Below are 15,451 nucleotides of genomic sequence, written 5' to 3' on the forward strand. Positions count from 1 at the left end.
GAACAGAAAGGCAAGGCAAGGCAAGGCAAGTCAAGGCAAGGCAGGGCAGGACAGGGCAGGGCAGAGCAGGAAGGGAGGCAAGGAGGGGGAAAAAAAAGAAATGCATGAGCTCTAAACTATAGCCCTGCCTTACTCCATATCTCCATCTCACCCACCCCAGGTGCACAAAATGACTCAATTCAACAAATATTTATTGACTACCCACTATGTGCCAGATACTGTTCTAGGCACTGATTAGAACAGAACAGGTGCTGGTTCAAACCCAAATTCTCAAACCTGCCAATCTTTCTTCACACCCAGAATATTCTGGGGTTTGTCATCTGACATTTCCAAGTCTTTGCCAACTTGCCTTAGGTCATGAAAAATCCTTAGAAACTGGCCCTTTATTGTTCTTGTAGTTACCAGGTGATGATGCCAGTGCCAGCTATCTGGGATTTGGGTTAGTTTTTTGTCCATGGATTTCTTATATTCCTAAAAGACTAAGTGTGACTCCCAGTTCTTCCCTAAGGAATAATGTTTTTCTCTCAGGACCCAGAATCAGACTTTCCAATACTCTGAGTTTTTGTAAGCAGGCTTCAGTCTCCAACCAGGACATTCAATTCTACTGCCATATCCTCATTCAGTCAGTGTACAGGCATTTTCCATCAACTCACTCATTCTAGTCTTGGTTCCCAGACTCCATGTCTCCAGTTGCTATGGGAGGTTGATAATGATTCAAGAATTAAAGTCTGAAATGAGAGCAGCCCCAGAGATTGTTCTTCACAAACAGAATTTGAGTGAGGTGTCTAAAACTGTATTGTCTTCAGGAATCAGGCAAATAATGTAAATGAATAAAGACATCTATGTACAACACAGTAGGAAGAGATGAGGCCTGCGTAAAATAGAGAAACCATGCAAATTCCAATTAAGAAAGAGAACACTGGGCAAGCCACCAAGTCACAGCTGCTTCAGCTTTCTTCAAGGGCATAATGGAGGCTTCTTGGGCTTTGTAGTCGACACTTGGCACATTACCTGCACTTGGTAGGTGCCTGAGTCAAGGAATGAGTGAAAGAACAGAGTGACTAGCACGCTAGAGCTGAAAAAGAGACCTTAGACTGTGCCTCACAAAATGGGAGATGATAAACCTCATTCATTTGAAGTTTTTTTTGCTCCCAAGACTGTGCCTCTGAGACCTTTCAAAACTTATAATAATCCTCAAATTAACCTGCCTAAAGGATTTCATTTTTTTTAATTTTTTTAATGTTTATTTATTCTTGAGACAGAGACAGAGCATGAACAGGGGAGGGGCAGAGAGAGACAGAGAGAGAGAGAGACACAGAATCTGAAACAGGCTCCAGGCTCTGAGCTGTCAGCACAGAGCCCTATGCAGGGCTTGAACCCACGAACTGTGAGATCATGACCTGAGCCGAAGTTGGACACTTAACAAACTGAGCCACCCAGGTGCCCCAAGGATTTCATTTTTTTTAATGTTTTATTTATTTTTGAGAGAGAGAGAGAGAGAGATACAGAGCATGAGTGGTAGAGAGGCAGAGAGAGAGAGAGGGAGACACAGAATCAGAAGCAGATTCCAGGTTCTGAGCTGTCAGCACAGAGCCCGATGCGGGGCTCCAACTCAAAAACTGCGAGATCATGACCAAAGCTGAAATCGGACACCTAACCAACTGAGCCACCCAGGTGTCCCATAAAGGATTTCACTTTTACTGGGGCTTCATTATAGATAGATATGTAGGTAATCAATGGATAGGTGATGAATATTAATATCAATGCCTCCCTTTAAAACAACTCAGGGTGTCAAAAAATTTTAAAAATTCGATATCAACTCCTTTGATATAGCAATAAATCAGATGAAGTGATGAAAAGAGAAATAAATGAAAGCAGGAGAGGAAAAAACATAAGCAACTAGAATCAGGGGCTCACTTGATGGATGAAGTTGTTTCAGTCCAAGTTGTCTTCAGACATCAAAGTTATCCCCTTCACTCATCTCTGGAAGTATGGGTGGAGGAAGATAGTGAGGACAGGCTTTGGACAATAAAGAATAAAAGAGGTATGAGTACTTCAGGCCTAGGAAATTCCCTCTTGCACTGTTGCTACACTTATCCTTCTGGTGGCAATCCAGGAAAGAGAGCATTATTTTGTATTCCACAAGGCCCTATACATTCAGTGCCTGGAGATGATGGCATGTGACTTTCAGGCCTTCTTCCAATCCTCCAGGGATAGGCCAAATTATTCACAAAAGCTGCCAGAATCCAATGTTCTCATGAATGTGTTTTATCCCTCAGATGCACCTCCCCCTTTCTCTTCTTGCCTTATTCTTCCAGTCTTCTCCGCCTGTTGCCCCCTGATCATGGGTTGCAGTGGACCAATGTGACCAACTCCCGATCAGTTACCTTTCTCCTTTTTTACTACACATTTCCATGTTGATAGCACTGCACCCCCAGTAATTTATTAATGGCTTTATTCCAGGACTATATTCCTTTCCCATGGTTGCTATAAAAAAAAATTAACACAAACTTGGTGGCCTACAATGCTAGAAATGTATTATCTTATAGTTCTGGAGGCTACAAGTCTAAAATCAGTGTCACTTGGCCAAAATCAAGTTGTTGAGAAGGCCACACTCCCTTCGGGGGCTCTAAGGAAAGAATCCACTCCTCACCTCTTCTAAATTCTGGTAGCTTCTAGAATTCCTTGGCTGGTGACTACATTACCCTAATCTCTGCCTCTGTGGTCACACTGCTTCTTCCTCTTCTATAAAATTTCCCTCTACCTCTGTCCCTATAAAGACACCTGTGATGGCATTTAGGGCCCACACAGATAATCTGGGATAATCTCATCTCAACATCCTTAACTTCATCACACCTACAAAGACCTTTTTCCAAATAAGCTAACATTTGTAGTTTCTTGGGATTAGGAAGGGAAGAGGCATAGGCACATTTTTTTTAGCTAATTACAAGGACCTTCTCACATAATTTGATTCCATTAACAGCCCCAACCCCAAACCAAGAGCATTGTTCCCCAGACAGTTACAATGTTGTTCCATTTGAATGCCGGCAGCTAAATGCCACTACCATCTTAGGTGGGAAAGTACATTAACCTAAGAAGTTTCTCAAATATAAAGGTCTGTCTTATTTAATGCCTGCTTCTCCTTCGTCTAGTTTTTCACAGATGCTCAAATCAACAGCAGTCTATGTTCTTTTCCTCACTGTAATAGTCTGTTATACCTTCTCCATCCCCCTTTTCCTCTCTGTAATCCGAAGTGTGGATGGTGAGACAGAAATGGGGATGGTGAGAAATTAACAGAGTCTATGGACTCATTCCTAAATCTGGCATTGTTATCTCTCCTGAACTAAGTCTCTATAGCAGATCTCATATATGTGAGATCTTTCCCTCCAAAGATTTAGACAGGGCACAAGTCAGGCCCATGTGGAGTCATAGCTCTCTGAAGAAAGTAAACTTCTCTCAGCTTTTCTAGAGATGAAAACAGTGGCTTCTCCACCTTCCACCCTGAGAAAGCTCTCTTGGGGAGACCCGTACTGTGCTCATGTTTGTTCAGGTGGCCTGATATTCGCCACAAGACATTCTTTCCCAAGCAAGCTCAAAAGGCAGCCTCCCGCTTCTGTAAAATATGTGGACTGAGTTTCTTTGAATGAAAAAGCATAGCATATTCAACCCACTTAGAGGAACTCATAAGCCTTCCACTGTGGGGAAGTGTTACTTGAACCAGCCAAAGGATGCCACCCAAGCGTAACCAGGAAAGTGGTTTCCCACTTGAATCCAAATAGGATTTGGGCTCTTTTGGGGGTGGATTTATGTTTCTTTCAACTACAGCACTTGGGCAGAAGAAGCTTCTTTTGCCAAGAAACAAAGAACATGCTCTGTACCCTTTATCAGTTCTCATAAAAGTTTTCCAGTTCTCCTCATGCTGTGCTGAGAAAGAAAACAAAAATTATCCATGGCTTTGTAAAAATCTGTTGCTTTTGGGAAATGTTCTTTTCTGGGCAGTATGAAAATCAGTTTCTGACTAAAACAGAGGAAAATTAAAGTGATGTTTTTTTAATCCTAAGGTTTTAAGAAAACAATGAGACATTCATGCTGTAGAAATTGTTAAATTTGTTCAAAATCCAAAAATAGCCTTGGAAAAGCCTAGGACCCTTTACAGATGTGTTGGGACCCATACTTTAAAGAGTTTGCTAATGAAGGACTAAAATGCCCAAATCCTTTAAGTAACAGGATGGAGTTTTATTTACATAGAGAATGCCTTTTGGAAGGAATCGGGAAGCAGTTTCAGGCCAAGACCACATTGGAGTTGAGGCCAGCAAGCTATAAATGAAGCTGAGCTTGGATATGGTTTGCTGTCTGCTACAGAAGCCCCATCATCAAAAGAAGAAAGCTTGTCCCCTTCTAATTGAGGGAACAACTGTTCTTTCTCCTGGTTCCACACTTGTTTCTGCACTACAGCCATCGAAATGAGTAATCAAGCCAGAAGTACCTGTTGTTAGGCCATTTGAGAAGCTATCAGGAAAAAAAAATCCTGGTTTTCAAGAAGCAAAACTTTTTTCTTCGCTCTTGGCTCTGACAAGATTGGAGCTCTGGTTTCTTGGCTGATGGCTTTAATTCTGACCTCAGCTAAGTCTCTTTCGAATGCTGTCTTTATTGTTTTCAGAGCACCCACTTTCCTTATATTTGAAAAATGTGTGCATGTATGAATATGTATGTATTTTACTTCAGTTCTTTTCCTTTGGGACACTGAACTAAGAGGAAAGAGATGATCGTGTGACATTCAGGGGAAGTTTGCTGACATTCTTTGTTTCTAAATCTCCTGATACTTAACAATTAGCTATTTATCTTCTTCCACCAGAACAGAACACTCTATAGCATTCCATACATATCACACTATCTCTCACTTATGACCTCAACTTCTTCCAACTCTATCTCTTTACCATGAAAAACATATCATTCATGATTCAGTTCAGATCCTACACCTTCTGGAGAGATTTCTCAATCCTAGCTCCCACTCATTGACACAGGCTGGGTTAGATGTCTCTCCTCTGTGTTACCATGGAAATCTCTGCACCTCTCTACCACCAAACTTACTGCCCTATGTTGTAATTGAATATTCACTAGTTTGACTTCCTTAATAAACAGCTTCATAGCCCCGGTGCCTGGCAAAAAGTTGCTAATCAGTAAATGCTCCTTAACCTGTACTGTATTTAAAGTATTTTTTCTTTCCATTTATAAGAATTGATGGACCCCAAAAACTTGACTTATCTTCATCAGTAGCATGTCTTTGTAGTCCAATTTGTAAAAGAACTTTTCTTTTCCTAGACTAGGCCTGAGCTGTGGGAAAAGAAGTATTTCATCGTCAGTTATAGACAGAGCTATTCCTATAGCTAAAATGACCTGAATGTTGATTTCTACACGCTGTGCCTCTGGCACTTCTGAAAGAAACATTGTTCTTAAAGCGATTGAAGGGATTTAGGGTTTCACTGAACCATGATGTAGGCTGCCTCAGCTGAACTGCTGAATCTGTTTGCTTGCCACCAGAATCCAGTCTCCAGAATAAAGCAACATTAAAAGAAAATTAACCCTCATAATTGCTTCCCCAACAGATTTTGTTGTCCACATGGGATTACACACAGGATGACCAAGTTTCCCATAACCTTAACCAATGGTCCTGAACTCCCCATCCTGGGCTGATGAGCACAAGTCAAGAATCCAAATCCCTTTTCTCCTAAGGGCTAATCCTTTTCAATGAGATGTTCACAGACCTATGTTATTAATGTAGATTTAAAGAAAAGGGGGAAAAAAAAGAAACTATCACATTCTCAAGGAATTCAAGGTTGTATGACTGAAAAGGGAACTCAAGATTTTCACGCTTAAGTGTTCATAACTGAAGGTCCTGCCGGGTTGTAGAATGTGTGCACATCGCTTATTCCAATGGACATCTTAGATAAAGGAGATCATCTGGCTTTAGATTTAATAAAATGATCTTTCAGGGTACTAAAGATAAGACATGAGAAGCTATCACTGAGCTTTCAAAAGCCTACAATGGCCTGATTTTAAATCAAATGAAAAATTTCATTTCAGATCAAATCGGTAAAAATCTGGATACAGGCCAGAAAAAAAAAAAAAAAAAAAAAAGGTAGCAAAACTCCACCATATGAGCAGAAATAATCAATCATGAGGTTCAGAAAGAACATTGAAAAGTCATTTGCCTTTGCTTCCAGCCTCCAGCCCAACTGCCTTTAACCACTCTGAGGGCAATGTATATACTGGTGGTACCCAGACATGAACCATAGACCTATGGGTGGCAGGGCTCAGAATCATTAAAAGAGGTCCAAGAATCCACATGAGTGTCAAGTGTTGGCTGAGACTGACTAAGCAATATGTCTCACCAAACACAAAATATCACTTATTAACTGCATTTAAAGTTTATTTTTTTATTTTAAAGCTTGTTTTTGTTTTGTTTTGTGTTTTTTTTAGCAATCTCTATACCTAACGTGGGGCTTGAGCTCACATCCCCACAATCGAGAGTCATATACTTTCCCAACTGAGCCAGCCAGGCTCCCCTAACTGTATTTAGATACTGACTTCAAAGCGTTACTGATTTCATAGCTGTTTTTCTTCTTCAAATGGTTTCTCCAACAATAGACCCTACAAGTAACATTACACTCAGGGTTGGGCCCGAGGGACAAGGATATGTGAATATATTTAGAAGTTAACTTTTTATAAAAGAATAGCATCCACGCATGTGAATATTTTTGACATTAAAATGTTAGACATACTGTACTACATGTTTTTATCAACAATCTACAACACATTTGCATATTCTGCACATTCAGTTTATTTCAGGGCTTCTTAGTCTTCATAAGCAGAAGAGTCTTCAAAAAGTCTAATCTTAAATTCTTCCTGCTACAATTTTACCTGAGCTTAATTTATTATGCCTTTTTGAAGTTATGATTACTATAGCTCTTCATATAGCCAATGACTACTGACTTACCCTCTATTCCAGGTTCCTCCTCCTGTAGCTGAATAACTTACAAATCCTCCCACACAGAGTCATATTTCAATACTTACATTGCTATTCTCTAGAACAATACTGTCCAATAGAACTTTTTGCAATGATGGAAATGTTCTATACCTGTGTTGTTCAATATAGTAGCAAGTAACCACATGTGACCACAGAACAATTAAAATGAGCCAATGATAGGGGCACCTGGGTGGCTCAGTCGGTTAAATGTACGACTTCTGCTCAGGTCATGATCTTGTGGTTTATGAGTTCAAGCCCCACAACAGGCTCTGTGCTGACAGCTGACAGCCCAGAGCCTGCTTCAGATTCTGTATCTCCCTCTCTCTGTGCCCCTTCACTGCTCACACTCTGAACTTCTCTCTCTCAATCATAAAATAAAATAAACATTAAAAAACTTTTAAAAATAAGCCAATGATCACAAAACTAAAACAAATAATCCTAAAATCTGTATGGAACCACAAAAGATCCCAAATAGTCAAAACAATCTTGAAAGAGAAAAAACAAAGCTGGAGATATCACAATCCCATATTTCAAGATCTACTACAAAGCTGTAATAATCAAAATACTATGGTACTGGCACAAAAAAAGACAAATTCATCATCTGGAATAGAGAGTCCAGAAATAAATCCACATTTATATGGTCAATTAATCTATGACAAAGGAAGCAATAATATATAATGAGGAAGAGTCTTTTCAACAAATGGCTCTGGGAAAATTAGACAGCTACATGTGAAAAAATGAAACTGGACCATTTTCTTATACCATATACAAAAATAAGATGGATTAAAGACCTAAATGTGAGACTTGAAACCATAAAACTCCTACGATAAAGCATTAGTCAGTAATTGCTTTGACATCAGCCATAGAAACATTTTTGTAGGTATGTCTCCTCTGGCAAGGAAAACTAAACCATTGGGACTGTATCAAAATAAAAACCTTTTGCCAGTGAAGGAAACCATCAACAAAACAAAAAGGCAACCTACTGAATGGGAGAAGATATTTGGGAGAATGATATACCTGAAAAGGGGTTAATATCCAAAATATATAAAGAATTTATACAACTCAGCATACCCCAAAAGATAACCTGATTAAAATGGGCAGAGCACCTGAACAGACATTTTTCCAAAGAACAAAATACAGATGGCCAACAGACACAGGAAAAGATATTTGTTCAATATCACTAACCATCAGGAAAATGCAAATCAAAACCACAATGAGATATCACCTCACACCTGTTAGAATGGCTAAAATCAAAAGGACAACATATAACAAGTGTTGACGAGGATGTGGAGAAAAAGGAACCTTCAAGCACTGTTAGTAGGAATATAAACTAGAATAGTCACTGTGGAAAACACTATGGAGTTTCCTCAAAAAATTAAAAATAAAAATACCATATGATCCAGTAATTGTACTATTACTGAGTAGTTATGAAAACATTAATTCAAAAAGATATATGCACCCCTATGTTTATTGTAGCATTATTTCCAATAGCCAAGATATGGAAGCAAGCCAAATGTCTATCCTTAAATGAGTGGATAAAGAAGATGTGGTATGTGTATGTGTATGTGTGTGTGTGTGTGTGTGTATTCAATTACTCAGCCATAAAAAGAATGAATCTTACCATTTGCAACAACATGAATGGGCCTAGAGGATATAATGATGAATGAAATAAGTCAGAGAAAGACAAACACCATATGAGTTCACTCATATATGGAATTTAAGAAGCAAAACAAAAAAAAAATAAACAAGAAAGTAGGTTCTAAAATACAAAAAGCAAACTGGTGGTTGCCAGAGGAGAGGTATGTAGGGGGATGGGTAAAATAGATAAAGGGGATTAAAAATACACTGATCTTGATGAGCACTGAGAAATGTGTAGAATTGGTGAATCATTACATAATACACCTGAAACTAATGTAACACTATGTTAATTATACTTAATTTTTTTTAAAAAGAGCAGAAAAAATAAAATGAGCCACCGAGATTTGAGGAACTTTTTTTTTTTTTTTTAAACGTTTATTTATTTTTGGGACAGAGACAGACAGAGCATGAACGGGGGAGGGGCGGAGAGAGAGGGAGACACAGAATCGGAAACAGGCTCCAGGCTCTGAGCCATCAGCCCAGAGCCCGACGCGGGGCTCGAACTCCCGGACCGCGAGATCGTGACCTGGCTGAAGTCGGACGCTCAACCGACTGCGCCACCCAGGCACCCCGAGGAACTAAACTTTTTATGTTAACTGATTTACATTCAAATTTAAATAGACACATAAGGCCAGTGGCTAGCATACTGGATAATGCAGATCTAAATAGCATTCATATCCTAATCATCTTATTTAATTATAGTATCCCCCAAATGCAGAAAATAGCCCAATAAAGACCTAACTGATTCCAAAAGCTGGATTATTTGATTTTACACATAGCACCATGGTGCCAATGAGGGCAATGACATGGAGGCATATTAGCTTTATAAACAAAGCCAAACAAAATATATGCATTATCCTAGCCTAATATAAAAGGACTGCATAAATGAGCGCAGCTCTGGAAAAAGTTTCCCATGTCCTTAGAAAATAATGTATCCAAAGGCCTCAGAAGTTCACCTTTATAGACAAGGACCTGTTTATTCCATTAGTTGTACCTTAAATGTCTTGATTCTATAACAGGAAGTTTTGTTGCCCAGCATGATTCTTCATTCCTTTTTCTTATATATTTACTAAAAAACAATAATTTACTTTCTTAAATTTTTTTAATGTTTATTTATTTTTGAGAGAGAGACAGAGTGTGAGTGTGGGAGGAGCAGAGAGAGAGGGAGACACAGAATCCAAAGCAGGCTCCAGGCTTCCAGCTGTCAGCACAGAGCCCGACATGGGGCTTGAACTCACAAACGGTGAGATCATGACCTAAGCCAAAGTCAGATGCTTACTGACTGAGCCACCCAGGCACCCCAATGATTTACTCTCTTGATATTGAGATTCTTTTTCCTTCCTTAAGTGAATTAGTCTGAATGGATCCCCACTGAGCTGCCAAACACTGACCACTGTGGTGTTTCATTCAACTGCTACTCTTATATTGACACTGAATCATTGCAAATCTCATTGCCAACTAGGTATGAACCCACTTAATGGTAATCTAATTTAAACCATGTTTTTCCAGGAACACAAACATAGGACCAAATCTGTCCTTTAATTTTTTTAAATAGGACTTGCTAAGCACTATTCCTGGAGCTGGAAGAACACTACAACATGATGTAAGACCCAGTCCCCAATCTAAAATAGCTTAAATAGGGGCCCCTGGGTGGCTCAGTCGGTTAAGCATCCGACTTCGGCTCAGGTCATGATCTCACAGTTCATGGGTTCAGGTCCCACACTGGGCTCTGTGCTGACAGCTCAGAGCCTGGAGCCTGCTTCAGATTCTCTCTCTCTCTCTCTCTCTCTCTCTCTCTCTCTCTCTCTCTCTCTCTCAAAAATAAATAAACATTGGGGCACCTGGGTGGCGCAGTCGGTTAAGCATCTGACTTCAGCCAGGTCACAATCTTGCGGTCCGTGAGTTCGAGCCCCGCGTCGGGCTCTGGGCTGATGGCTCAGAGCCTGGAGCCTGTTTCCAATTCTGTGTCTCCCTCTCTCTCTGCCCCTCGCCCGTTCATGCTGTCTCTCTCTGTCCCAAAAATAAATAAACGTTGAAAAAAAAATTAAATAAATAAATAAATAAATAAATAAATAAATAAACATTAAAAAATGTTTAAATAAATAAAATAGCTTAAACATACAACATTTTATACTAATAATCAGAGAGTTAAGGGGTTCTCTTTTATTTATCACTTTTTCAATGTCCAATTATGCTACATTCCTCCAATTTATAATGATGTGTCTTCTGAAATTTCTGGATTCGTGAGCAGAGTGATTGCATGGTAATACCTGAACTTCTTTGTATTTCTGTTTCCTTAAAACTGCTTTGTTAAAACTTGCTATGATGCAGTATCTGTAAATTATCTCCAGTCCCTCAAAGGCATTATTATTCTATGTTAAATAAACTTTGTCTTGAAACACTTAGAAGTACCCCATTTATTAACTTTATTGAAAAAATAGAACACTATGGCTTAGAGCTCAAACTTTGATTCTTATTCTCTGAACTTCATTCTCACCTTTTTGTTTTGTGTAATCAATAAAACACAAGTGAAATACCATTAAAATCTTATTGCATTGAATAATTTTCAAATATTCTATTTTTCAGACATAAATTTTGTAGACTAATAATAACTAACATCTGCCCAGCACTTTATAGTTCAGAAGATCTCACTTAGTCTTCATATAATCCCACATGCTCTCATTGTTACTCTGCACATTACAAAACTACAGTTTAGTAGTAAGGTGGCTTCTCCAAGAGAACATGTGGAAATTATGATCTAGAGTAGTACTTTACATTTTGTGTCCAGTGAATCTTGGTTTGCCATAAAATAGAAAACAATGAATACCATATACCGTTGTTGAACTCAAAAAGCTCATTACCATACTTAAAGCTCTGAAAAGCTCTGCACTTAAAAAATAATCTGTTTAGGGGCATTTGGGTGGCTCAGTCAGTTAAGTGTCTGGTTAAGCTCTTGGTTTCAGCTTGGGTCATGATCTCGCAGTTTCATGAGTTTGAGAGTTTGAGCCCTGCATCTGGCTCTGTGCTGGCAGCGTGGAGCTTGCTTGCGATTCTCTCTCTCTCCCTCTGTCTCTGTCCCTCCCCCATCATGCTGTGTCTGTCTCTCTCAAATATATAAACTTTAAAAACAAAACAAAAAAATAATCTGTTTAACTTTTAACCCAAGCATTTCCCAAACTTATTTAGCCACAGAATGTTTTATTTTTAAAAAATATAATTTATTGGTCTACCAAATACCCTTTGAAAAAATATTGAGCTATAAAATGTCCTTAAAATATCAAAGGTGATAGGAAATGGGGTGACTATATAAAACTTCTTAACTCTCACATATTTGGGCTGTTACACTTCATGTAACCCTAATGTCTAAATATTCTAAATGTCCTCTTCTCAAAATATCCTCAGTTAATGTGTCTGTGATGTACCTGTGCCCAGGAAATAAAGCTAAAACTATGGTTCCATTAATGCTTCAGCAAGAAACATTAGAAATATGGGTTTGTTTCTAAATGTGAGGGCCAAGAAGCTAAAATAAAGTTATAATTATGTAAGTAGTGTCTATCATCCTGAATAGTGGTCTGGCAGAGCTCCTCCTCAAGACTGCATTCCTAGAGCACCAGGCATTCTTTCAGCCTAGAAGAACTTCTCTGGTGTCCCTAGGAGGTCTCTCAAATAGAAAGCCTCAGCTTCAAACAGAACCAACAGACACATCTCCTCACTTCCTCTCAGACCTCAGGCCCAGTCTTTGTTGCCCTTTGCTTAACTTCCTAAATTAGCTGAATTAGTATAGCTGTCCTAAAAGACAGCAAACTCAAACTAGCTTAAGTCCTTGGATGACCTCAAGATGTGCCACTTCTTAATTCAATAATATGAAAAATAAGTAACAGAAGATCGCCAAATGGTACATCCTTCCAAGAGAAGCTATTTAAGAAAAGGAAGGTGAAGGGTGGCAGGGTAGTCTGGAAGCTGGCCCAGAATAATTGTGTTTAAGAACAGGAATATCTTAAAAGGAATGACCATGACCACCAATCAGACAAGCACTCTGGCTTGGCCTTCACCCACTTCATCTCAACTTGAACCTTGTTTCCTTCATGAGTAGAACTTAATCACAACAGAAACGAGACCTTTGAATCTTCAAGAAACAGTTCATCAAGACTGTCTCTGCCATCAGCAAAAGAAGACTTAACTTTGCTTTCGGTTTGCAGTCTCAGCATCTCTGTTTGATTGGGCCTGCCTTTTCTCTGCTGCACTCTTTTCCTGACAGACCCATCCTGTCCTTACCCAAAGTTTCCTGGCTTTTAGAAACTATTCATTTGAAACCTGGCTCAGTCTCCTGTCAGAATTAGTCTTCCCTCCTCTGATTCCCTCCCCTGTCTCCACCAGCGCTATTCTTCTCTAGAAAGAAAAATAAAGGGCTGGGCCAGTTGGATGTTAGCCCTTCAGAATCAATAAAAAAAGGGCTTTCACTGGAATAAAATGGTATGATGGTAACATACAAATTGATCTTGCTCATCAAAGCTGATAGTATACTTGAAAAGAAAAAATCCTGACTGATAATAATCTTGCCTCTGTTAAATAGATGTTAAAAATTTTTTTTTAATATTGGTTTTAATAACATCAAATTATTAGATATTTCAGAATCTCCCACTGGTGCAGTCTAGGCCTATTTATCTGTTAGAATGCAAACACAATATAGTTAGTTGCATGTCTGTCTGTGTCATTTTATACTTGCATTCCCCAGAAATTAGCGCAATACCTTGCATTTGGTAGGTGTTCAATAAAAGTATGTTAGATGAATTAACTGATAGTCTTTCTTACTCCCAACTGTAGGCTATAATCTAATAGAAATTGGAAAAGAGGGCTGGCTATTTCCTCAGTTACACCCAAGCTATTTAATTACCTTAATTTCTCCAGGAAGTTTTGAAAAAAATAAAAAAGCAAATTGAGAGAGAAAAACCAGTTCCTTCTGTAAGGATAACCTGTGCTTGCCTATGACACAACTACTTTGTGGAAGAAGATAGTAGAGAGATGGGATTTAGCAGAGTTGATAAAATGTACAGCTTTCCTATTCCTTCCAAGTTGAATATTGACTAAATGGTCTCTTTATTTGTTTTGTAATTCTCTAAACCATTATACACACACCCAACGCCAAATGCAAATAATGCATTTATCCACTCTTGAGATTTTCCACCAGACTCTTTACCTCCATTAATGCCTCCATTAATGCAGAGAAAGTGAAGGCAAATAGCTAACATAGTAAATTGGGCTAGAAGTGAATTTACCCATTTGGTCCTTTCCTCTGCCTTTCTCATTCTGCTGCCACTTCATCATACTGTTAACATACATGCATGTACATGCTCGTGCACATGCATACACATACACACTCCAAATGAAACCATGATATGAAATAAATTCATCTCCATTATATAGAAAATTCATTTCCATTGCTTAGGTTTCTTATGCTATGTTCTTTGGACTTAGCCAGATCCAAATTCTATTCCAGCTCTACCATTTAGTAACCATATACATGACCTTTGGCAAGTCATATAACATCTCTGAGACTCAGTTTTCTTTTGGAAAATGAAGCTGATGATGTTTCAGCTTTCAGTCTTTCAGACTTTCTGGGAAAGTTTAAGTTGCGTGATATATATTCATATCATATATGTATGATATATGTAATAAATATAATATATATAATATATAAATATATAAATGTATAATATATAAAATGTATATAAATATAATATATATAAATATCCAGAAAAGTTGCAAATACAGAGTAAATACTCAATACAAGTGCCTCATTCTTACTGATTAAATTATCTTCTGAGAAGCTGGAACATACCCCAATGAATTTCTAACTGTTGTAAATTTGAAGTTGTTTGTATGCGCTCAACCATACCCTACAGCATGCCCAAAGTCTCTGCTGGCCTCCGCTGGGCCTTTGTAAGAATCAGGATCTTCCAAGCCCCCTACTCAGCCTTCATTATTCAGACACCCCAACCACATCCCCAACACACATAGTCCTGCAGGCCAGCTACTATGGAGAGGAGCAGGGCCTGTATTTTATCTCCCAGTTGACTCCTTACCCAGGCCCTTTTGCAGTTCACAAGCTACACGGTCATATGAGGGAAGTCTGAGTGTTTCTGTACTCCAAATCAGAGCCTTTCTAAACCTTTGTCTTCACCTTATCCCCAATGAACAGTGAAGGTAGTTCTTCAAATCCTCCTTTCAATAAGAATTGCTTAGGCATCATTGTTATCATTAACAAGAACTCCGAAAATATCTCCTCAATTTTGGGGCACAAAAATGGGAAAGAACTAGACCTTATAGTAGCATTTCTAAAACTGGAAACTTTGACTACTAGCATAGAAATTATGCTCTCAGACTTGGCAATTTCCCAGGAAAGCTGATGCAAAGACTCCTGGGAGTTCAAGAACTCAGAATTGGGTTTGCAGCATAGGATGGATGGTAAGTGCCCAGACCAAGTGGCCCACAATAAGTCAGAACCCAGAGTGTATACAGCAGCAACTACAAACAAGAAAGACTTGCATTCTGCTCAGTTCTGTCTCTGCATATACTAAGAGGTAATGCTGGGCCACACACTTTGCTTCTCTGGGATGCAATTTCCTCATCTACAAAATAAGAGTTAATACATACCCTATTCCTTAACAATTCCCCCCAAATTTTTGAGCTTCAAGTAGGTAGGATGGTATACGTGAACTTTAAATCAAAAAGGCAATATGAATAATTCATTATCAATCTTCGTCCCCCAAAATTCATCAGAATCAC

The sequence above is a fragment of the Herpailurus yagouaroundi genome, unplaced genomic scaffold, assembly GCF_014898765.1.
Source record: "Herpailurus yagouaroundi ecotype Mexico unplaced genomic scaffold, PumYag 201, whole genome shotgun sequence".
In the NCBI taxonomy this organism is placed as follows: Eukaryota; Metazoa; Chordata; class Mammalia; order Carnivora; family Felidae; genus Herpailurus; species Herpailurus yagouaroundi.